The 26,815-nt window shown below is 40.4% G+C and overlaps 1 protein-coding gene across 2 annotated transcripts in view; it reads right to left on the bottom strand.

Annotated features, from left to right (window-relative positions):
• TMEFF2 (transmembrane protein with EGF like and two follistatin like domains 2) overlaps positions 1 to 26,815 on the bottom strand; it is an 810,050-nt gene that overhangs the window by 102,865 nt on the left and 680,370 nt on the right. The gene's annotated exons all lie outside the window — the stretch shown is intronic.

The raw sequence follows: 26,815 nt of genomic DNA, 5'->3' as shown, positions 1-26,815 counted from the left end.
TTGCCAAAACTATTGTGAGCTTACCAAGACGTGTAGTAGGTGCAGGTTTCCAATAGTAAAAAACTGTTTGAAGAGTCCTCCAAGTATATATGATAGATAACATGCGGTCACTGATATTTCTCTCTGCTTAGCCACCTGAAGCATAATTCTCTGCCAAAACTGTTATAAGCTAACTAGCTAAGAGGTGGAGTTAATATAATTGTAGACAAAATATTCTCTTGAGTCCCCCGGCGGTGAATGATAGATAACAAACGGTCACTTTTGCATGAAAACAGAAATTACCTTGCAACCAATCTGCCAGCTTTTGTTAAAGCTATATTTTTATATTAGCTCCAAGACACACACATTTCTGCCCTCATTGTCCAAGCAATTCAGAAAGCAAGAGGCATCAGCGCTGGCATACTTTCCTGCTGCTCCCGCACTCAGCGTTTGCTTCTTAGCCCAGCAAACAGCATTTATAGTGTTTAATATTTAGGACCTGAATAGAGGCATAACCTGATCCCTCTGCTCTTCCGCTCCTCCGCTCTCTCCATTTCATCTGTTTGTCCCACTCCCACTACAGCGCACCTACGGTCAAGCTCCTGTCTTCAAGCTAGCCAAGCCTTTGATGCACACCCCTGCCTGTCACTGGCTATCCCCCGGTATCACTGACTGAAGTATGCTATTTGATTTGAAAGCTGTGAGCGACGAGACCATAACAGGGGTGGACTTTTACTGCAGATCTTCCTCATTGATTACACAGCCAATATATTTTAGGGTAACAAAGATGAAGTTTTCTATACAAACACTTTTAGGGACATTTCTTTAACTATTGTCCCAGCACTTGCATGTAAGACCTCAAACAAATGAGAAATGTCCACCATTGAATACCATTATATATATATATATATATATATATATATATATATATACAGTATATAGATATATATATATATATCTATATATTTATATATATATATATATATATCTATATATATACACATACATACAGTGAAGGAAATAAGTATTTGATCCCTTGCTGATTTTGTAAGTTTTCCCACTGTCAAAGACATGAACAGTCTAGAATTTTTAGGCTAGGTTAATTTTACCAGTGAGAGATATATTATATTTAAAAAAAAAAACAGAAAATCACATTGTCAAAATTATATATATGTATTTGCATTGTGCACAGAGAAAAAAGTATTTGATCCCTTTGGCAAACAAGACTTAATACTTGAGGGCAAAACCCTTGTTGGCAAGCACAGCAGTCAGACGTTTTTTGTAGTTGATGATGAGGTTTGCACACATGTTAGATGGAATTTTGGCCCACTCCTCTTTGCAGATCATCTGTAAATCATTAAGATTTCGAGGCTGTCGCTTGGCAACTCGGATCTTCAGCTCCCTCCATAAGTTTTCGATGGGATTAAGGTCTGGAGACTGGCTAGGCCACTCCATGACCTTAATGTGCTTCTTTTTGAGCCACTCCTTTGTTGCCTTGGCTGTATGTTTTGGTCATTGTCGTGCTGGAAGACCCAGCCCTGAGCCATTTTTAATGTCCTGGTGGAGGGAAGGAGGTTTTCACTCAGGATTTGACGGTACATGGCTCCATCCATTCTCCCATTGATGCGGTGAAGTAGTCCTGTGCCCTTAGCAGAGAAACACCCCCAAAACATAATGTTTCCACTTCCATGCTTGACAGTGGGAACGGTGTTCTTTGGGTCATAGGCAGCATTTCTCTTCCTCCAAACACGGCGAGTTGAGTTAATGCCAAAGAGCTCAATTTTAGTCTCATCTGACCACAGCATCTTCTCCCAATCACTCTCAGAATCATCCAGATGTTCATTTGCAAACTTCAGACGGGCCTGTACATGTGCCTTCTTGAGCAGGGGGACCTTGCGGGCACTGCAGGATTTTATTCCATTACGGCGTAATGTGTTACCAATGGTTTTCTTGGTGATTGTGGTCCCAGCTGCCTTGAGATCATTAACAAGTTCCTCCCGTGTAGTTTTCGGCTGAGCTCCCACCTTCCTCAGGATCAAGGATACCCCACGAGGTGAGATTTTGCATGGAGCCCCAGATCGATGTCGATTGACAGTCATTTTGTATGTCTTCCATTTTCTTACTATTGCACCAACAGTTGTCTCCTTCTCACCCAGCATCTTACTTATGGTTTTGTTGCCCATTCCAGCCTTGTGCAGGTCTATGATCTTGTCCCTGACATCCTTAGAAAGCTCTTTGGTCTTGCCCATGTTGTAGAGGTTAGAGTCAGACGGATTAATTGAGTCTGTGGACAGGAGTCTTTTATACAGGTGACCATTTAAGACAGCTGTCTTTAATGCAGGCACCAAGTTGATTTGGAGCGTGTAACTGGTCTGGAGGAGGCTGAACACTTAATGGTTGGTAGGGGATCAAATACTTATTTCTCTGTGCACAATGCAAATATATATATATAATTTTGACTATGTGATTTTCTGTTTTGTTTTTTATATAATCTATCTCTCACTGGTAAAATTAACCTAGCCTAAAAATTCTAGACTGTTCATGTCTTTGACAGTGGGCAAACTTACAAAATCAGCAAGGGATCAAATACTTATTTCCTCCACTGTATATATATATATATATATATATATATATACACACAGATATATACATATATATATATATATCTTTATATATATTTATGTAGGCTTAGTCCCAGTTCTGGGTGTATGTGCAGCGTAGGTTCCCACCTTACAGAGGTCGCCTTGTCGTGGCAGGTGGGCTAACACTTTTTGATCAAAATGTGCACTAAGAACCTCCCTATTTGTAAGTAGATTTAGCTTTAGTGCATATTTATTTATATTTAGTGGTTTAGGTGGCATTAGTGTCGCAGGGTGCTGTCACCATTCTATGTTTGCTGTATATCTGCAGTCATGGGTGTTCTTGCACCTGCATACATTTTGTATCATTTAGTTGGAATGTGCTGTTCAACTTTTTGTTGTGTTTATGTGATCCATATATGTGGGGTTAGTGACTGCCTCCACTTGTTGTTCTTGCACTCCTCCCATTCTGCCCTGGGTGATTTTAATCAGTTCAATGCTGGATCCTACCATCCCCAGGTATATATGTAGGCTTAGTCCCAGTTCTGGGTGTATGTGCAGCGTAGGTTCCCACCTTACAGAGGTCGCCTTGTCGTGGCAGGTGGGCTAACACTTTTTGATCAAAATGTGCACTAAGAACCTCCCTATTTGTAAGTAGATTTAGCTTTAGTGCATATTTATTTATATTTAGTGGTTTAGGTGGCATTAGTGTCGCAGGGTGCTGTCACCATTCTATGTTTGCTGTATATCTGCAGTCATGGGTGTTCTTGCACCTGCATACATTTTGTATCATTTAGTTGGAATGTGCTGTTCAACTTTTTGTTGTGTTTATGTGATCCATATATGTGGGGTTAGTGACTGCCTCCACTTGTTGTTCTTGCACTCCTCCCATTCTGCCCTGGGTGATTTTAATCAGTTCAATGCTGGATCCTACCATCCCCAGGTATATATGTAGGCTTAGTCCCAGTTCTGGGTGTATGTGCAGCGTAGGTTCCCACCTTACAGAGGTCGCCTTGTCGTGGCAGGTGGGCTAACACTTTTTGATCAAAATGTGCACTAAGAACCTCCCTATTTGTAAGTAGATTTAGCTTTAGTGCATATTTATTTATATTTAGTGGTTTAGGTGGCATTAGTGTCGCAGGGTGCTGTCACCATTCTATGTTTGCTGTATATCTGCAGTCATGGGTGTTCTTGCACCTGCATACATTTTGTATCATTTAGTTGGAATGTGCTGTTCAACTTTTTGTTGTGTTTATGTGATCCATATATGTGGGGTTAGTGACTGCCTTCACTTGTTGTTCTTGCACTCCTCCCATTCTGCCCTGGGTGATTTTAATCAGTTCAATGCTGGATCCTACCATCCCCAGGTATATATGTAGGCTTAGTCCCAGTTCTGTGTGTATGTGCAGCGTAGGTTCCCACCTTACAGAGGTCGCCTTGTCGTGGCAGGTGGGCTAACACTTTTTGATCAAAATGTGCACTAAGAACCTCCCTATTTGTAAGTAGATTTAGCTTTAGTGCATATTTATTTATATTTAGTGGTTTAGGTGGCATTAGTGTCGCAGGGTGCTGTCACCATTCTATGTTTGCTGTATATCTGCAGTCATGGGTGTTCTTGCACCTGCATACATTTTGTATCATTTAGTTGGAATGTGCTGTTCAACTTTTTGTTGTGTTTATGTGATCCATATATGTGGGGTTAGTGACTGCCTCCACTTGTTGTTCTTGCACTCCTCCCATTCTGCCCTGGGTGATTTTAATCAGTTCAATGCTGGATCCTACCATCCCCAGGTATATATGTAGGCTTAGTCCCAGTTCTGGGTGTATGTGCAGCGTAGGTTCCCACCTTACAGAGGTCGCCTTGTCGTGGCAGGTGGGCTAACACTTTTTGATCAAAATGTGCACTAAGAACCTCCCTATTTGTAAGTAGATTTAGCTTTAGTGCATATTTATTTATATTTAGTGGTTTAGGTGGCATTAGTGTCGCAGGGTGCTGTCACCATTCTATGTTTGCTGTATATCTGCAGTCATGGGTGTTCTTGCACCTGCATACATTTTGTATTATTTAGTTGGAATGTGCTGTTCAACTTTTTGTTGTGTTTATGTGATCCATATATGTGGGGTTAGTGACTGCCTCCACTTGTTGTTCTTGCACTCCTCCCATTCTGCCCTGGGTGATTTTAATCAGTTCAATGCTGGATCCTACCATCCCCAGGTATATATGTAGGCTTAGTCCCAGTTCTGGGTGTATGTGCAGCGTAGGTTCCCACCTTACAGAGGTCGCCTTGTCGTGGCAGGTGGGCTAACACTTTTTGATCAAAATGTGCACTAAGAACCTCCCTATTTGTAAGTAGATTTAGCTTTAGTGCATATTTATTTATATTTAGTGGTTTAGGTGGCATTAGTGTCGCAGGGTGCTGTCACCATTCTATGTTTGCTATACACATACATATATATATATATATATATATATATATATATATATATACACACAGATATATACATATATATATATATCTTTATATATATTTATATATATATATATATATATATATATATAGATATATATCTATCTATATATATAAAAGTCCAAATACAATGTCAGCCGCGCAGCCTTGTAAATCATAGGTGGGTGCCGACCTGCCCAGGTCAGGGCTAACAGACCTGCTGTAGTAGAATCCAAAAATCAGGCAGCACTCCAAGGTATAAGCAAGGTAAAAAAAGGTGCTTTATTGCTCCATATACACACGACGTTTCAGCTCCACACAGGAGCCTTTCTCAAGTGAGAAAGGCTCCTGTGTTGAGCTGAAACGTCGTGTGTATATGGACCAATAAAGCACCTTTTTCTACCTTGCTTATACCTTGGAGTGCTGCCTGATTTTTGGATTCTATCTATCTATATATATATATATATATATATATATATATATATATATATATATATATATATATAGTTACACTATATGAACAAAAGTAGTTGGACGCCTACACATTACACCTACAGGACCTTTTATAACTGTCACGATCTGTGGGTATGTGAACCCACTGGGCCGTACCGCCGTAGCGGGATACCAACTGGCCAAACAGTGTACCAAGTAAAATCTATAGTCCGAATTCACAAGGCGTTGAACAACCCCCCAGGTCGTCCTATTGTGTCTGGCACAGATTCCATTTTCTGCCACATTGTCATGTTTCTGGATAGAATCCTCAGACCCTATGCCTTAGAGGCTAGTTCATATATCAGGGACACCTCTGATTTTCTGAAAAAATTAGGGGAGGTCTCTTTGCCGACAATGGAAAATATTTTACTTGTGTCCTTTGATGTCACCAGCCTGTACACGGTTATAGATCACACCAGGGGACTGAAAGCTGTCAAAATTTTTGGGGAAATGTCAAATTTTATATCTGATTGTTGCATATTTCTTTTACAGCTCCTGGAAATAATACTGAGACGTAATTATTTTCTGTTGGGGGATGATTACTTTTTGCAATTACAGGGTACTGCGATGGGGTCCAATATTGCCCCTACATATGCGCACTTTGGAGGAGACATTTGTCTATACATCGCGCCATTTTGAGCATGTTTTCAAGTGGTGGCGATATATTGACGATGTCTTTCTAATATGGACCGGTGATCTTGCATTGCTACAGAAGTTTCATACTTACCTGAACTCAATAGATGATAGTGTTAAATTCACCATAGTTCACTCTGATACAGAAATACAATTTCTTGATGTACTGGTTGGGATCAAGGAAGGCATTTTCACTGCTGAGCTCTTTGTTAAACCCACTGACTGCAATAATTTGCTCCCTTTCTCAAGTAGTCACCCACGGAAGATGATAGAGAGTTTACCCATCAGTCAGTTAATGCGGGTCAAAAGAGTTGTCAGTGATAGTGCCACCACAGAAAAATCATTGGACATGATGATCAATCGTTTCAAGAAACGAGGTTAGCCGATGAAACTTTTAAATAAGCATAGATCTATGGTAACGGACCTAGATAGAGAGACACTCCTTGAGTCAGGAAGTCCACGTTCTGGTATACAACGTATACCCTTTGTATCAACGTATACGGAACGCATAGACAACCAATATGTACACAAACAGGAATCGTGTGAACTCCAAAAAAATATATATATCTTTATATGTCTATAAAAGTCAAGGTAACACACATAGTTATATCTATAGACTGAGGAGAACACACATATAACCCAATATGACCTGGTACTCTGACCATAGCATTACTACGAAACCTATAGAGAAAAGAGGTCAAGTACACACAAGATATTGCAATAGAAAAGATTCTTTATTAACAAATTCAAGAAACAGGACAATTTAAAAAATGAGTCATACAATGTAAGTTGGCGTCAGCCCATGTTGTGTATAAATATTGATGGTAACACAATGTCACAAATGAGTAACAAGACCCGGGATCAATACTGTTGTATATTAGACAGTCTTTAGATGCATATGGCTATATGTAACACATCATGAATAGGTGGTGCAGGTGGTGCAGATCCTCAGGTTGAAACCACTATTTGCCTGTTGTATAGAGGTTATAAATATATGTGGCCAATACACATGGATGAAATCATTCATATATAAGGTACACAGTTTACAAATGTTGAAGAATGTAAGTCGTGAGTGTGATTGGTAGCACTAAAGCAAATACAGGTGAAAGTCGAAGATCTGAGTCATAATACCAGCAGATAGCCAGATGCATAGGAAGAAAGTAGTATTACGTACCCGGATTCATATAACCAACATGGGGGAGACGCCAGCTTTAGTGCATATTTATTTATATTTAGTGGTTTAGGTAGCATTAGTGTCGCAGGGTGCTGTCACCATTCTATGTTTGCTGTATATCTGCAGTCATGGGTGTTCTTGCACCTGCATACATTTTGTATCATTTAGTTGGAATGTGCTGTTCAACTTTTTGTTGTGTTTATGTGATCCATATATGTGGGGTTAGTGACTGCCTCCACTTGTTGTTCTTGCACTCCTCCCATTCTGCCCTGGGTGATTTTAATCAGTTCAATGCTGGATCCTACCATCCCCAGGTATATATGTAGGCTTAGTCCCAGTTCTGGGTGTATGTGCAGCGTAGGTTCCCACCTTACAGAGGTCGCCTTGTCGTGGCAGGTGGGCTAACACTTTTTGATCAAAATGTGCACTAAGAACCTCCCTATTTGTAAGTAGATTTAGCTTTAGTGCATATTTATTTATATTTAGTGGTTTAGGTGGCATGGGGAGTAGCCATCTTGCTACCCCCGGCCTGTCGCCGAGTACCTCCGACATCACCCACTGCCACCAATTACGGTCTAATTATGCCCATATTTAAGGGAGGGTCCCGCCGGGAAGACGCCATCCCCGGACGAAGGCATCAGCCGAAACGCGCGTCGGGACTGGCGTCTCCCCCATGTTGGTTATATGAATCCGGGTACGTAATACTACTTTCTTCCTATGCATCTGGCTATCTGCTGGTATTATGACTCAGATCTTCGACTTTCACCTGTATTTGCTTTAGTGCTACCAATCACACTCACGACTTACATTCTTCAACATTTGTAAACTGTGTACCTTATATATGAATGATTTCATCCATGTGTATTGGCCACATATATTTATAACCTCTATACAACAGGCAAATAGTGGTTTCAACCTGAGGATCTGCACCACCTGCACCACCTATTCATGATGTGTTACATATAGCCATATGCATCTAAAGACTGTCTAATATACAACAGTATTGATCCCGGGTCTTGTTACTCATTTGTGACATTGTGTTACCATCAATATTTATACACAACATGGGCTGACGCCAACTTACATTGTATGACTCATTTTTTAAATTGTCCTGTTTCTTGAATTTGTTAATAAAGAATCTTTTCTATTGCAATATCTTGTGTGTACTTGACCTCTTTTCTCTATAGGTTTCGTATACGGAACGCAGTAATGACATTGCCAATGTCATTAGACGTCATTGGCCTATGGTGGGAAATTGTCTCCCTCAAGTTATTGAATTCACTAATCAGCCTTTATTTTCGTACCACAGACCCCCTAGTCTCAAGGACAAATTAGTCAGAGCGGATGTAGGTCCAATTAAAGCAAAAAAACAAACGTATTTGACTAAACCTAGAGTTGGTTGTTTTCCGTGTTTATGCTGTGTCAATTGTAATTTAATGCACAAGGGCCCCTACTTAGAGCACCCCACCACGGGTAGACTGTTCCAGATTAGACATTATCTTACATGCAATAACGATTTTGTTATCTATGTTCTCCAATGTCCCCGCAAATTGCTCTATGTGGGTGAGACCACCTTGGACCTGAAAACTAGACTTAACCCCTTAATGACGCAGCCTAGTTTGGGCCTTAAAGAGGCTCTGTCACCAGATTTTGCAGCCCCTATCTGCTATTGCAGCAGATAGGCGCTGCAATGTAGATTACAGTAACGTTTTTATTTTTAAAAAACGAGCATTTTTGGCCAAGTTATGACCATTTTTGTAGTTATGCAAATGAGGCTTGCGAAAGTCCAAGTGGGTGTGTTTAAAAGTAAAAGTCCAAGTGGGCGTGTATTATGTGCGTACATCGGGGCGTTTTTAATACTTTTACTAGCTGGGCGCTCTGAAGAGAAGTATCATCCACTTCTCTTCAGAACGCCCAGCTTCTGACAGTGCAGATCTGTGACGTCACTCACAGGTCCTGCATCGTGTCGGCCACATCGGCACCAGAGGCTACAGTTGATTCTGCAGCAGCATCAGCGTTTGCAGGTAAGTCGATCTTACCTGCAAACGCTGATGCTGCTGCAGAATCAACTGTAGCCTCTGGTGCCGATGTGGCCGACACGATGCAGGACCTGTGAGTGACGTCACAGATCTGCACTGTCAGAAGCTGGGCGTTCTGAAGAGAAGTGGATGATACTTCTCTTCAGAGCGCCCAGCTAGTAAAAGTATTAAAAACGCCCCGATGTACGCACATAATACACGCCCACTTGGACTTTTACTTTTAAACACACCCACTTGGACTTTTGCAAGCCTCATTTGCATAACTACAAAAATAGTCATAACTTGGCCAAAAATGCTCGTTTTTTAAAAATAAAAACGTTACTGTAATCTACATTGCAGCGCCTATCTGCTGCAATAGCAGATAGGGGTTGCAAAATCTGGTGACAGAGCCTCTTTAAGGCACAGAGCCCATTTTTTAAATCTGACATATTTCACTTTATGTGGTAATAACGTTGGAATGCTTAAACCTATCCGAGCGAATCTGAGATTGTTTTCTCGTGAGACATTGGGCTTTATGCTAGTGGTAAAATTTGGGTGATATATTCAGTGTTTATTTGTGAAAAATTGCAAAATTTAGCGAAAAATTTGAAAAAATAGAATTTTTCAGAATTTAAATGCATCTTCTTGTAAAACAGATGGTTACACCAGCCAAAATAGTTACTAGTTCACATTTCCCATATGTCTACTTTAGATTGGCATCATTTTTTGAGCATTATTTTATTTTTCTTGGACGTTACAAGGCTTAGAACATAAACTGCAATTTCTCATATTTTTAAGAAAATTTCAAAAGCCTTTTTTTTAAGGTACCTGTTCAGTTCTGAAACCCCCATATTAGAAACCCCAATAAAACACCCCATTTTAAAAACTAGACCCCTCAAAGTATTCAAAATAGCATTTAGAAAGTTTTTTTTAACCCTTTAGGCATTTCACAGGAATTAAAGCAAAGTGGAGGTGAAATTTGCAAATTTCATTTTTCTTGCTGAATTTCAATTTTATTCTATTTTTTTTCTGTAACAAAGAAGGTTTTACCAGAGAAACACTACTAATATGTATTGTCCAGATTCTGCAGTTTTTAGAAATGTCCTACATGTGGCTCTAGTGCGCTCGTGGACTAAAACACAAGCCCCAGAAGCAAAGAAGGACCTAGTGCATTTTGGTGCTTCTTTTTTATTAGAATATATTTTAGTCAGCATGCCAGGTTTGGAGAGGTGTTGAGGTACCAAAACAGTAGGAATCCCCAAAAACTGACCCCATTTTGGAAACTGCACCCCTCAAGGAATTCATTTATGGTTATTGTTACCATTTTGACCCCGCAGTTTTTTCACAGCGCGTATTTGAATTGGGCTGTGAAATTAAAAGAATGACAATTTTTCCAATAAGATGTCATTTTTGATCAGAATTTCTTATTTTCACAGGAAACAAAATGCCCCATTTTGTTGCCCAATTTGTCCTGAGTGCGGCAATACCCCATTTGTGGTGATAAACTGCCGTTTGGGTCCATGGGAGGTCTCAGAAGGAAAGGAGCGCTATGTGTTCTTAGGAGTCCATATTTTGCTGGATTGGTTTTCAGGTGCCATGTCACATTTGCAGAGTCTCAGAGGTATCAAAGCAATGGAAAACCACCAAAAGTGACCCCATTTTGGAAACTACACCCCTCAAGGAATTCATTTATGGGTGTTGTGACCATCTAGACTCCACAGTTTTTTCACAGAATTTATTTGAATTGGGCTCTGAATTAAAAAAAATTTCATTTTTTCCAATAAGAGGTAGTTTTGGCTCAAAATTTCTAATTTTCACAAGGAATAAAATACCCCATTTTGTTGCCCAATTTGTCCTGAGTGCAGCAATACCCTATTTGTGGTGATAAACTGCCGTTTGAGCCCATGGGAGGGCTCAGAAGGAAAGGACCACCATTTGGCCTACTGGAGCTTTTCTGGTGCTAAGTATTGTACGCAGAAGCCCCTAAGGTACCGGTACAGTTGAAACCCCCGACAAGTGACCCTGTTTTAAAATCTACACCCCTTTAGGCATTCATCTAGAGGTGTAGTGAGCATTTTGACCCCACAGGTATTGTGTAAAAGATAATGCGCAGCAGTTGGTGCAGAGTGAGATTTGACATTTTCTATACATATATGCCAATTCAGTGTCCGATATATTGTGCCCAGCATGTGCCACCGGAGATATACACCCCATAAACTGTAATGTGGGTTCTCACGGGTACGGCAATACCCTACATGTGGCTGTTATCAGCTGCCTGGGCACGCAGCAGGGCTCAGAGGGGAAAGATGAGAAGGGGTAAGCTGTGCGGAGTGCATCAGGGCGAGTAAAATTGTGGTAAATTAAAAATAAAGGGATGTATGATAAATTTTAAAACACTTTCATACAGAGCTCTGGTTTTTCGGGACACGTGTCACATTGATATATTGTGTCCTTCCTTATCCCCCTCTTATAGCAGACTTTGCACCTCTTTTGACTTTTTCCCTTCTTGCCAGTTTGGGGAACTTCTCCTAAAAAGTGTTGCCCTGGTACGATACGTGTGGCCTCGCTTCCAGAAGTACTGTAGGGCTTCGGTACTTGATTTGACCACCCCTCCCATGTACCTATTATAGTCCAGGATGCAGTCTGGTTTGGGGGTCTCTGTACTGGTACCTCATACAGGTACATGGGTACTGGTGTGGCATCTCTCTTGTCTTGTACTTGACACACAATATGTTGCTGCTAGATTGTGCCCTGCTCTCACCCCTTCTGAGTGTTTGCCCAAGATTGTGCCCTGCTCTCACCCCTTCTGAGTGTTTGCCCAAGCAGAGTCTTAGGGAGGCCTCTCAGATTTATTCTAGCAATGCCGAATGCCGCAGGACTTCTGGAAGCGAGGTAGTTGAAGAGTGAGACGCTGGTATAAAAATTATCCAGGTAGAGTTGGTAACCCTGGTCCTGCGGGGTGCACCAAATCCCACACAATTTTTTTATTAACCCCCAGTAAAGGGGGGCATTCTGGGGGCTGAATACTGGTGTCCTTCCCTTCGTATATCCTAAATTTGTAGGTTTACCCTGATGCACTCTCGCGCAGCTTATACATCTTCACGCCATACCTTGCCCTCTTACCCGGCAGGTACTGGCGGAATTGAAGCCTCCCTTTAAAATGTACCAAGGACTCATCAATAGAAATACACTTCTCGGGGGTGTATGCTTGGGAAAACTGTCACTGAAACGGTCTAATAGGGGTCTCCGTTTATACAAACGGTCAAAACTGGGGTCATCTCGGGGTGGGCACGGCCCATTATCAGTATAATGTAAGAAGCAAAGTATTGCCTCATTTTTATTTACTTTTTAGTTTCCAGCTCAGTTCTGAAGTTGCTTTGAGGGGCCTATATATTAGACACCCCTATCAAACACCCCATTTTAAAAACTAGACCCCTCAAAGTATTCACAACAGCATTTAGAAAGTTTATTAACCTTTTAGGTGTTTCACAGGAATTTAGAGCAAAGTAGAGGTGACATTTAATTAATTTAATTTAATTTAATTTATTAGGCACCATGTCCGGTTCGAAGAGGTCTTGTGGTGCTAAAACAGTGGAAACCCCCCAAAAGTGACCCCATTTTGGAAACTAGAGACCTTGAGGAATTCATTGCAGTTTTCATGGGGTGCATGCAACTTTTTGATCAGTTTTTATTATATTTTTAAGAGGTGTGGTGACTAAAAAACAGCAATTTTACTATTGTTTTTTATTCAATTTTTTTTTTACAGCGTTCACCGTGCGCTATAAATGACATATTCACTTTATTCTGCGGGGCGATACGATTACGGTGATACCAGATGTTTATATTTTTTTATGTCTTACGGCGTTTGCACAATAAAATACATTTTGTAAAATATAATTTATTTTTTGTGTTACCTTATTCTAAGAGTCATAACTCTAGTTTTATTTTTTCATCAGGAAAGCCGTGCAAGGACTTATTTTTAGCGTAACGAACTGTAGTTTCGATCAGTACTATTTTTAGGTACATGCGACTTTTTGATCTCTTTTTATTCCATTTTTTGGGAGATGAAGTGACCAAACCATTGTGATTCTGGTACAGTTTATTATTATTTTCTTTTACGGCGTTCACCGCGCGGGATAAATAACTATATCGTTTTGTAGTTCAGGCCATTACGGACGCGGCGATACCAATTGTGTATAGTTTATTTGTTTATTTATATATTTTTATTAATAATAAAGGACTGATGAGGGGAAAAGGGGGATTTTTACTTTTATCACTTTTAAAACTTTTATTTTCTTATTTTGACACAAGTTTTTTTAACTTTTTTACACTTTTTTTATTTTGTCCCACTAGGGGACTTGAGGGCCGGAGGCCCTGATCGTTATTCTAATACACTGCACTACATGCGTAGTGCAGTGTATTAGAGCTGTCAGCTGTTCGCTGACAGCAATCATAGTGGTTTCTGACTTTGTCAGGACCCACTAGGCTTCCGTTGATGGCGTAGCCAGAGTCCATTGTTAGTACTCTGGTTGCCATAGTAGCGATCGTGGCCCGCTATTGTGTAGCGGGCCTTCGATTGTGGGTTAACCCCTAAGAAGCCACGATCGCTACTGATTGCGGCTTCTAAGGGGTTAATCGGCGGGGACCACCGCGATCGGTCCCTGCACACTGAGCTGTGATAGCCTGCTGTCGGAAACAGCAGGTATCACAGCTCAAACACGCGCCGGGGAAAGATGGCGCCGTGTTAACTCAGGTCAGTACTATTACTGAGCTGAGCGAGAACGATGCGCTCAGCACGACGTAATAGTACTGAGCTGAGCGTGAAGGGGTTAATCAGCATAGGTACACCATTAGGAAGAAGAAATTGGATCTCCCTGTATCTAAACATTTTGCTAAATTGGGTCACACTGAGCAACAAATGAGATTTTGGATCTTAGACCACATCCCGCCACCTAGAAGGGGAGGTGACAGGACCAGACTCCTGAAATTGAGGGAATTACAATGGATAGGGAGGCTCGATACTCTAAAACCTAAGGGTTTGAATGTTGATTTTGCATTGGGTGGATTGGTATAGGTCCCTCTGACACTGGTTCCCATTGGTGATATGGGTTAATATCAATTTCCGTGTATTTGACATGTTGATTATATTGTACTTGATTGATACTAATTGCTTTTTTTTTATTATAGATGATGTCACATCTATTTGGATATCACCCTTGTGGACTCATTGAATCACTGCTCCTTATCCTCTATGTGGCTGGCCACCCTGCTATTGTGTTTTACTGTACTAAATTTTAATTATTTGGATGCTATCTAATCATGAGTGAGTAATGAGTTGGCTAGAGGCATACATAGTCTCTTTTGCCTGGACCCAATGTGACACGTGCTCTCCAACACTGCTTCTTACACACTTATTCGTATGGCAGGGACTTTTGGGAGCGCACTACTACACATATGTGTGGCATCCACACATACAGTGAAGGAAATAGGTATTTGATCCCTTGCTGATTTTGTAAATTTGGCCACTGTCAAAGACATGAACAGTCAAGAATTTTTAGGCTAGGTTAATTTTACCAGTGAGAGATATATTATATTTAAAAAAAACAAACAGAAAATCACATAGTCAAAATTAGATATATTTATTTGCATTCTGCACAGAGAAATAAGTATTTGATCCCCTACCAACCATTAAGAGTTCAGCCTCCTCCAGACCAGTTACACGCTCCAAATAAACTTGGTGCCTGCATTAAAGACAGCTGTCTTAAATGGTCACCTGTATAAAAGACTCCTGTCCACAGACTCAATTAATCAGTCTGACACTAACCTCTACAACATGGGCAAGACCAAAGAGCTTTCTAAGGATGTTAGGGACAAGATCATAGACCTGCACAAGGCTGGAATGGGCTACAAAACCATAAGTAATTTTTGAGAATATCTGTGAGTGTGTCTGTGGGAATTTTTGCCCATTCATCCAGAAGAGCATTTGTGAGATCAGACACAGATATTGGACGAGAGGGCAGGCTCGTAGTCTCTGTTCTATTTCATCCCAAAGGTGTTTGATGGGATTGAGGTCAGGACTCTGTTTGGGCCAGTCAAGTTCTTTCAAACCCAACCATACCTTTATGGCCCTTGCTTTGTGCACTGGGGCACAGTCATGCTGGGCCTTCCCCAAACTGTTCCCACAAAGTTGGAAGCATATAATTTTCCAAAATGTCTTGGTATGCTGAAGCATTAGAATTTCCCTTTACTGAAACTAAGGGGCCAAGGCCAACCCCTAAATAACCCAATTACATTATCCTTCCTCCACCAAACTATACAGTTGACACAATGCAGTCAGACAGGTAATGTTCTCCTGGCATTGCCAAACCCAGACTTGTTAATCAGACTGCCAGATAGAGAAGCACCACTCCATAGAATACATTTCTGCAGCTCCAGAGTCCAGTGACGGCGTGCCCTACACTGCTCTATTCGACGCTCCCAGCACACAGTTTTTGAGCGGATGTTAATGCCAGGGGAAATTTGGAACTCTGCAGTTATTGGGTTAGCAGAGCGTTGGCGACTTTTATGCACTATGCGCCTCAGCCCTCAGCATCTGCGCTCTGTAACTTTACTTGTCTGCCACTTTGTGGATGGGTTGCTGTGGTTCCTAAATGCTTCCACTTTGCAATAATACCAATCACAGTTGATTGTGGAATATCTAGGCGGGAAGAAATTTCACGAACTGACATAATGCAACAGTGGCATCCTATTGCAGTACCACGCTCGAATTTAGTGAGCTCTTCAGAATGAGCCAGTCATTCACAAATGTTTGTAAGGCAGACTGCAGGGCTAGGTGCTTAATTTTTTGCACCTGTGGAAATGGGACTGAATGATATACCTGAATTTAATGATTAAGAGGTGTGTCCCAAGACTTTTGTCCATATAGTGTATATCTATTACTGTGCAAAAGTTTTAGGCAGTTGTATAAAACTGCTGCAAAGTAAGGATACTTTTAAAAATAGAAGTGTTAATATTTTTTTTTATCAATTAACAAACTACAAAGTAAATGAACAGAAGAGAAATCTAAATCATATTAATATTTGGTGTGATCACCCTTTGCCTTCAAAACAGCATCAATTCTTCTAGGTACACTTGCACATAGTCATGGATTTTGTAGGATTATAGTCAGGTGTATGATTAACCAATTGTACCAGACAGATGATAATAATCATCATTTTCATATGCAAGTTGTGATAAATAAAAATTATCATTACAGTTATGCCATATATATGTATACATTTTATATGTTTTATATGTTTCTCCTATTTCTCTGGAATGTCATGAGCTTTTAGTAAGATAAAGAGGGAAGCTTTGCTAATTATGTCTGCTGGTTATCCCTCCTTAGAGGGGGATAGCGGTGGAGGTCATGCTGAGATATTTTCGAGTTTGCTGAAGACTGATTTGATGTTCTGCACAACATGAACTTGTAAATAAGAATGACGTGTTATAAATACACATTTCTGAAGTGGCCAATAAATTGTAAGGCGGTTTCTTGATGGCAGTTAGCCAGAAAAGACCTTTTAAAAAATGCTAATGTAAACTAAAAGGACAGGACTTCTGCCTAAGGCCTCATTTACACGAGCATATCTGATTCACGTGCGTGAAAAACGTGCATGAATCGGGTCTGTGTGTGTTGCGTTATGCAATAGTGCGCTTTGCGAGGGGCATGCGTTATTCGCGGACTTGGAAAGCACATCATTTAAAAAAAAAACATATTTTCAATTGAATTGATGCACAAATCACGCACCGCACGTGCATCCGTGTGCGGTGCATGGTTTTCACGCACCCATTGACTTCAATGGGTGCGCAGGTGCGTGATAACGCACCAATATAGGACATGCAGTGAGTTTCATGCAGCGGACTCTCGCTCCATGAAAAATCACGCATGTGTGAATGGCCCCATTGAAATCAATGGGTCCGTGTGCTGTGCGTTGTTTCAACGCACAGCACACAAACGTGAATGGGGCCTTACTGTTATGAGTATCTCAGAGGTCACAACTTTCTTATCTATTTCTTAACTCTAGCTAGAACTTATAATTGTAACTTCACTTCTAAAAAAAACTTTCCATTTACTTGTCATGAGACAAGAGAGTTTGTTCAAGATTTCCTTATTAGTTGAAACACAGTGATAAACTGTGTCAGAAACGGCTGTGTAAGCAGCTTACAACTTGGTGAGGAATAGCCATCTCTGCTACAAGATGAGATTTTGGATGACCGTTTCATGTCACAGGTCTGCCATGGCAAGACTGAGCTCAGCAACAAGACACAAGGTAGATACACTGCATCAGCAAAGTCTCTCCCAGCCAAAAATTTCAAAGCAGACTGGGGTTTCAAGATGTGCTGTTCATGGTCTTATGAAAAAGCACAAAGAACAGGGTAATGTTGAGGACCATAGACGCAGTGGCCGGCCAAGGAAACTTACTGCAGCAGACCAAAGACACATCATGCTTACTTCCCTTTGAAATCGTAAGACGCCCAGCAGTGCCATCAGCTTAGAACTGGCAGAAACCAGTAGGACCCAGGTATACCCATTTACTATTCTGAGAAGTCTGGTCAGAAGTGGTCTTCATGGAAGAATTGTGGCCAAAAAGCCATACCTTCGACAGGTAAACAAGGCCAAGCGTCTCAAATATGCACAACAACATAGAAACAGGGGTGCAGAAAAATAGCAGCAGGTGCTCTGGACTGATGAGTCAAAATTTTTAATATTTGGCTGTAACAGAAGGCAGTTTGTTCGCCGAAGGGCTGGAGAGCAGTACAATAATGAGTGTCTGAGGCAACCACGAGGCATGGTCAAGGTTCCTTGCAAGTTTGGGGCTGCATTTCAATCCAATTTTTTCAGTGTCTGACAGCCTTTATGATTGTGATAAAAGTAAGGAGGTGACTAAACTGCCTATTCTCCTCATTCTACTTACATTGTGTGACAGAGTAAAAAATCCACACAAAAGGAAGTGACCTTCTGTTCTAGTTGTCCAGACATGGCAACTTTCTTGTACTTTATTATTTACAGACTTACCACTGACTGTCAACCTATAGTAAAGAACAAGTAACTTCCATCTTCAGCATCCTCATTTCCACTGTTTGGTGACTACATTCCTCCACATAGTAGTGTCGAGAAGGAAGACAACCAATGCTTCTCTAAAGAAAAACTGCAGATGTGTAATTCCCCTCCGCCTCAGATTCTCCTATAAAGGCTCATATGATGATTTCATTTCACAGGTCACGTGATTCAGTTTATGTAGTACTTAAAAATGCCAGTTTGCAAGAGAGGGACCATAATTCTTTCCCCTTTCTTTTCCTATTTTAATTGGAGACATTGCAAATAGTGGGCAGGGTGTGAGCCTTCCCTTCTCATTGTAGGGAAAATTTGCTATTTTCTAATTGTAAAACATTTCTCAGTATTTGGACAATTGAAGGAGCCATTGTTTTATACACCGCGTTCCAAATTATTATGCAAATGTTATTTTTAGCTGATTTTCCTAAATAGTCGATGCAAATGACAGTCAGTATAATCTTCAAGCCATCAACCGTTGGAGTATAATGCAAATTTTATTGAACAAATCTCCTAATGATAACAGATTTTTTTTTAGAAGTAAAAAAAACTCAAAATGCACTGTTTCAAATTATTATGCACAACAGAGATCAAAACATTTTAAAGGTTGTAAAGAGAACTAAAATGGTAAGTTGTTGAATTTGCAGCATCAGGAGGTCATATTTACAGAAATCAAAAGCTCTTTCAATAAAAAACAAACTTAGCAGGCCAAGCTACATGTTAACATAGGACCCCTTCTTTGATATCACCTTCACAATTCTTCCATCCATTGAATTTGTGAGTATTTGGATAGTTTCTGCTTGAATATCTTTGCAGGATGTCAGAATAGCCTCCCAGAGCTTCTGTTTTGATATGAACTGCCTCCCACCCTCATAGATATTTTGCTTGAGGATGCTCCAAAGGTTCTCAATAGGGTTGAGATCAGGGGAACATGGGGGCCACACCATGAGTTTCTCTCATTTTATGCCCATAGCAGCCAATGACACAGAGGTATTCTTTGCAGCATGAGATGGTGCATTGTCATGTATGAACATAATTTTGCTACGGAAGGCACGGTTCTTCTTTTTGTACCACGGAAGAAACTGGTCAGTCATAAACTCTACGTACTTTGCAGAGGTCATTTTCACACCGTCAGTGACCCTAAAGGGGCCTACCAGCTCTCTCCCCATGATTACAGCCCAAAACATGACTCCGCCACCTCCTTGCTGATGTCGCAGCCTTGTTGGGACATGGTGGCCATTCACCAACCATCCACTACTCCATCCATCTGGACCATCCAGGGTTGCACGGCACTCATCAGTAAACAACACGGTTTGAAAATTAGTCTTCATGTATTTCTGAGCCCACTGCAACCATTTCTGCTTGTGAGCATTGTTTAGGGTTGGCCGAATAATAGCTTTATGCGCACTTGCAAACCTCTGGAGGATCCTACACCTTGAGGTTCGCGGGACTCCAGAGGCACCAGCGGTTTCAAATACCTGTTTGCTGCTTTGCAATGGCATTTTAGCAGCTGCTCTCCTAATCCTATTAATTTGTCTGGCAGAAACCTTCCTCATTATGCCTTTATCTGAACGAACCCGTCTGTGCTCTGAATCAGCCACAAATCTTTTCACAGTACGATGATCACGCTTACGTTTTCTTGAAATATCCAATGTTTTCATACCTTGTCCAAGGTATTGCACTATTTCACGCTTTTCGGCAGCAGAGAGATCCTTTTTCTTTCCCATATTGCTTGAAACTTGTGGCCTGCTTAATAATGTGGAATGTCCTTCTTAAGTAGTTTTCCTTTGATTGGGCACGCCTGGCAAACTAATTATCACAGGTGTCTGAGATTGATTACAATGATCCAAAGAGCCCTAAGACACAATACCATCCATGAGTTTAATTGAAAAACTAATAATTAAATATTTATGACACTTAAATCCAATGTGCATAATAATTTGGAACATGGTGTAAAGAGAGCAAGGGTTAGGGCTACGCAGCCCAAATACCTTTGTAATCCTAAGGGTATGTGCACATGATAACTGGCTTTTACATCTGAAATTACAGACTGTTTTCAGGAGAAAACAGCTCCGTCGTTTCAGACGTAAATGCTCTTCCTCCCATTTTGCGAGGCGTACTTGACGCCCGTAATCTTGAGCTGTTCTTCATTGTATTCAATGAAAAATGGCTCAAATGATGTTTCAAAGAAGTGTCCTGCACTTCTTTGACGAGGCAGTCATTTTACGCGTCGTCGTTTGACAGCTGTCAAACGACGACGCGTAAATGACAGGTCGTCGGCACAGTACATCGGCAAACACATTCAAATTAATGGGCAGATGTTTGCCGATGTATTGCAGCTGTATTTTCAGGCGTAAATCGAGGCATAATACGCCTCGTTTACGCCTGAAAATAGGTTGTGTGAACACCGCCTTATGGTAACAATCTCAATATAAACCACACACTACTACTTGTAACAACCAAAAACCCAATATCATCAATGAATGCATTGTGTCTATATCTATTGCCACGATGTGCGGTAAAAAGGAAAACAGACCCTCGTACATGGAGGAGAGATAAATCTATTTCTTGTATGTACATGTACTGATATGAGGCAGTTATTGGGAAAGTTGTGCTTATTTCTTAACTGGAAATTATGTATTTTTTTTAGAAGTGAAATCCAATTTTCAATGACAAAGAGTACACTTGCCCTAAAAAAAACATGAAAGTGTTGTCCAGATAAAGCATATAGACAATTTTTATGTAGACTGCAAATTCTCAAGGTTTGAACTGACAAGATTGTAGTGTCCGTTTATAAATATTCACAATAATAAGAGCTGAAATTACTTGAGATTTAAGCCCAGCAATCTCACTGTGGAAGCACAGACAACCTGCCTTATCAAAATAATTCATGATTTAGATGTTTTCCAAAATCCATTACAGATCTGGACTATTTTCTCATCAACATGAAATTCTCTGTGAAAACCTTAGGTTTTATATATTTTACCTATAAAAAGAAACCTGCTACTGCATCATTTTTCTTCAGGTACATAACTTTACGTTAATGTCATGTGCATGTACAATGAAGTAGTGCACACCAGTTAAAGCAGTTGTCTTGTCTATTAAGATATAAATGCAAGATTTATTTTTCGTTTCAAATGTCTTCAGGGAAAATGTAGTATTACCGGCCATGTAATAGATAAATGGACTTGGTCTGCCAGAGCTACTGCTGCCCCAAAAAAATCCAAACATTACTGGCCCGATGACTTTAAAATCAGCCTTTTATCATCATGCCGTTTTAAGGCCAAAATTCTGTGCTGATTAATTTCTCAATATATTTTTACAGTGGTTGAAGCTTTATTTTGCTCCAAATCTCTATCATTGACAGGAATATACAATGCAGGCTAGAGGGAGCAGGGGAGCTTATTGCATATTGTCTTATCATTGAGTTCAACAATATGCAGTTAGCTCCTATGGTTCCTTTAGTGGTGGCTATAGGTAGTCAGCATTTCGTGTTTTAACTTTGTTCCTTGCAGGGGATTTTAATCTCTGTATTAGAAAAATGAAGCTCCAAAAGCTATAAAAATATATTAAGAATTCTGAACTTACATTATATGGCCAAAAGTATGTGGACACCTGAGACTACTGGCGGTTTGCTTTACACTACTCGAGCTGAAGCTTGTCATTGCACATGGTGATCTTAAGCCTGTGTGCAGCTGTTTGGCCATAGTGAGTGATGTAAATGAGGATCATTTTTATGCGCCACATGCTTTAGCATTGGCAGCCCCGCTCTGTCACTTTGCATAGTCTACCACATCACAATAATAGCACTTACCAATTCACCAAGGGAGATCTAGTAGATCTAGAATTTCACAAACTGACTTGTGGCAAAGGAGGCATCCTATGACAGTGCAAAGTCACTAAGCTTTACATTATGACCTATACAACTGCCAATATTTGTCAATGAAGATTGCATGGTTGTGTCCAATGGATGTGCCTTACACACCTGTACTTAATAATTAGGAGGGGTGTCTACATTTGGCTATATAATGTATCCCTGCTTACAATAAGGCATTGATTACACAGTTGTAATTTTAATATACATTTTCACGTCTGTGTATGACAAACTACTATACTATACAAAAAAAGCATCAGTTCTGCAATATGTTCCAGTTAGTAACACATCTGTTACTTGATGGCAGTGGAAGTACCACCTTAATTAAAACTTCTCTAGGAGAAAATAGCAAACAGGAAGTGGAAGTAGTGCTGGTGAATATAAGATGGTAGAAATGTATTTTGTTCACACAAGTATTAAAGGGTTGACCAGTTTCCAATTAATTCAGCTGAAACATCTTAAAATGCAAAGTATACAACCTATTAAATCATTAACTGTGTAATTCTTGAGGCATTCTCACCTTTGCAAAAGATGTGTAATAGATATTAACAATGGGAAGTTCCACTCCACTAAAATAATTGACCCATGATTAACTAAGCTACTTAAAACAGATTTTTAATTCAAATAATAATCTCCTGTGTCTATATATTGCTATTATGTACTTGTTGTGGCGCCCACAGGTGTTCTTTTAATTCCTTTCCCAGAACATCCACCTAATGTGTCTGGTGACTATGGAAACACATGCCCAGTAACTCAGCCCCACCGCCTGGATCCTATTGCACAATGGTTAATGGAGTGATTCCTGCTATTGTGCACACCAGCCAATAAGAATAGGAGCACTAGAAGTGACTTCTTCTTACCAGCAGTGAACAGATTAGTTGGACATTCTGAGAGGGAATCAAAGCATACCTAAGCTTTCAGGTGACTAAATAAGCTGCCCTCTGAGTGTACATAAAAAATAACACTATTTCTTACCATTATATAACTTGTATCCTGTGATCATCTCTGCCATAAAAAGCACACATAGAGAAGAAAACATCCTAGCACACCCTCAGAATCAACAGCAACATGGAGGACATCATACAGCAATTCTGAGCAGTGTGGCTGTGAATCAAGTTACATATAAGTCTTACTAGAAGCAGCAGCAGTGTTTCTGTGTGCCTCTCTGCCTCTCTCTCTCACTCTGCTCTCTCAGACTGCTATGGGTAGCCGATAGCCTATCTTGTCTTGATGAGACAGATTTAGCAGTGAAGTCAGAGTTAGAAGACAGTTAGGAGGGAGGGAGGAGGAAAGGAGCCTGATAAGTGGAGAAAGAGGCATTTTTCTCTTATAAAATATATTATAGAGTTTCTTATATTTACTTGTACTATTGATTTATGCAAAGATTATTAAAAAGTAAGTAACTATTTAAAGAGGCTCTGTCACCACATTATAAGTGTCCTATCTCCTACATACAGTGAAGGAAATAAGTATTTGATCCCTTGCTGATTTTGTAAGTTTGCCCACTGTCAAAGTCATGAACAGTCTAGAATTTTTAGGCTAGGTTTATTTTACCAGTGAGAGATAGATTATATTTAAAAAAAAAAACAGAAAATCACATAGTCAAAATTATATATATTTATTTGCATTGTGCACAGAGAAATAAGTATTTGATCCCCTACCAACCATTAAGAGTTCAGCCTCCTCCAGACCATTTACACTCTCCAAATCAACTTGGTGCCTGCATTTAAGACAGCTGTCTTAAATGGTCACCTGTATAAAAGACTCCTGTCCACAGACTCAATTCATCAGTCTGACTCTAACCTCTACAACATGGGCAAGACCAAAGAGCTTTCTAAGGATGTCAGGGACAAGATCATAGACCTGCACAAGGCTGGAATGGGCTACAAAACCATAAGTAAGACGCTGGGTGAGAAGGATACAACTGTTGGTGCAATAGTAAGAAAATGGAAGACATACAAAATGACTGTCAATCGACATCGATCTGGGGCTCCATGCAAAATCTCACCTCGTGGGGTATCCTTGATCCTGAGGAAGATGAGAGCTCAGCCGAAAACTACACGGGGGGAACTTGTTAATGATCTCAAGGCAGCTGGGACCACAGTCACCAAGAAAACCATTGGTAACACATTACGCCGTAATGGATTAAAATCCTGCAGTGCCCGCAAGGTCCCCATGCTCAAGAAGGCACATGAACAGGCCCGTCTGAAGTTTGCGAATGAACATCTGCAGGATTCTGAGAGTGATTGGGAGAAGGTGCTGTGGTCAGATGAGACTAAAATTTAGCTCTTTGGCATTAACTCAACTCGCCGTGTTTGGAGGAAGAGAACTGCTGCCTATGACCCAAAGAACACAGTCCCCACTGTCAAGCATGGAGGTGGAAACATTATGTTTTGGGGGTGTTTCTCTGCTAAGGGCACAGGACTACTTCACCGCATCAATGGGAGAATGGATGGAGCCATGTACCGTCAAATCCTGAGTGACAACCTCCTTCCCTCCACCAGGACATTAAAAATGGCTCGTGGCTGGGTCTTCCAGCACGACAATGACCCGAAACATACAGCCAAGGCAACAAAGGAGTGGCTCAAAAAGAAGCACATTAAGGTCATGGAGTGGCCTAGCCAGTCTCCAGACCTTAATCCCATCGAAAACTTATGGAGGGAGCTGAAGATCCGAGTTTCCAAGCGACAGCCTCGAAATCTTAATGATTTACAGATGATCTGCAAAGAGGAGTGGGCCAAAATTCCATCTAACATGTGTGCAAACCTCCTCATCAACTACAAAAAATGTCTGACTGCTTTGCTTGCCAACAAGGGTTTTGCCACCAAGTATTAAGTTTTGTTTGCCAAAGGGATCAAATACTTATTTCCTTCACTGTAAGGAGATGGGCGCTATAATGTGGGTGACAATAATGCTTTTTATTTAAAAAACTATCTATTTTCACAACGTTAGGAGCGATTTTGGTTTATGAGCTTTCTTAATGCCCAAGTGGGCGTATTTTTACTTTCGACCAAGTGGGCGTTGTACAGAGGAGTGTATGATGCTGACCAATCGGCATCATGCACTCCTCTCCATTCATTTAGACAGCAGAATCGCGTTCTTACTAGAACATGATCTGCAGCCACATACACAGCGATTCTGCTTGATTAACGTTAATCCAGTGTCCTGATAATGAATACACATGACCATCCAGCCTGGACGTCATGTGTATTCAGAATCCTGACACTTCTGAATCTTTTCTGTGAGATTCCAGCAACGGATACGAAATCTCGCGAGATTACGGAGGTAAACGAGATTTCGTTTCCCTTGCTGTAAATCTCACAGAAAAGATTCAGAAGTGTCAGGATTCTGAATACACATGACGTCCAGGCTGGATGGTCATGTGTATTCATTGTGAGGACACTGGATTAACGTTAATCAAGCAGAATCGCTGTGTATGTGGCTGCAGATCATGTTCTAGTAAGAACGCGATTCTGCTGTCTAAATGAATGGAGAGGAGTGCATGATGCTGATTGGTCAGCGTCATACACTCCTCTGTACAACGCCCACTTGGTCGAAAGTAAAAATACACCCACTTGGGCATTAAGAAACTCATTAACATAAACCAAAATCGCTCCTAACGTTGTGAAAATAGATCGTTTTTTTAAATAAAAAGCATTACTGTCACCTACATTATAGCGCCCATCTCCTTATGTAGGAGATAGGGCACTTATAATGTGGTGACAGAGCCTCTTTAATTACAATTTATCCATTCTTCATTATTAGGAAAACATCCAGCAGGAAAAATTCCACAGACGCCTCGCTACATACTACTATATTATTATTTTTTTTAAATATTTTGTGTCTACATTTTTTTTTTACCGTTTGCATTATTTTTACAAGATTTGTAGAGATATTTTTTCAAGTTTTTTGTAAACACCTTCAAAGTCCAGTCCTAAAGGTGGGGTGCATTTTCTGCTTTTTATGGTTCAAGTAATCCAAAACATACTCAAGGATGTTGAGGTACATGATGATGTATGGGTTTTAGGGTGGCCAGTTCATTACTCTGAGTACACCAGTGGCTCCATCGGTTTGCTCGTGGGTGCTATCTTTCTAGTCATTTTCTAGAGGGTGCTACATGACTAAAAAATGTTGTACTTATCAGATCTCATGATGCCTTCAATCAAAAACAGATCACCATCTTAAGATGTTGTTATATATCCACAAACTTGGACTGATCTCCTACTATGTATGACTAATGGTTGAAAACATGGTTCGAAGAGTCCTTCGCTGCTTCAGTGGTGTACTGTACAGTGAAAGAATGGAGAGAAACACGTGTAGACTTTTCAGATCAGAAGTGTGTGGAGCCTGTTTATCTAATGGTGACAATATTGTGGTCTCCAAGCTCTTGTCATTAGGAATCTTATTTTCTTTGTATCACTCAATCTTTTTTGGAACTCCAGTTTTTGAAACTCATGTTTTCCACTTTTTAACTTTCTGTTGAAAGCTTTTGTAAAATGTTCTGATAAAAAATGTTTTCAGTTTTTTT

This window comes from Rhinoderma darwinii, chromosome 6, assembly GCF_050947455.1.
Source record: "Rhinoderma darwinii isolate aRhiDar2 chromosome 6, aRhiDar2.hap1, whole genome shotgun sequence".
NCBI classification, from domain to species: domain Eukaryota; kingdom Metazoa; phylum Chordata; class Amphibia; order Anura; family Rhinodermatidae; genus Rhinoderma; species Rhinoderma darwinii.
Note: the sequence above shows the minus strand (reverse complement) of the source record. Positions and strands in the feature narration are given on the sequence as shown.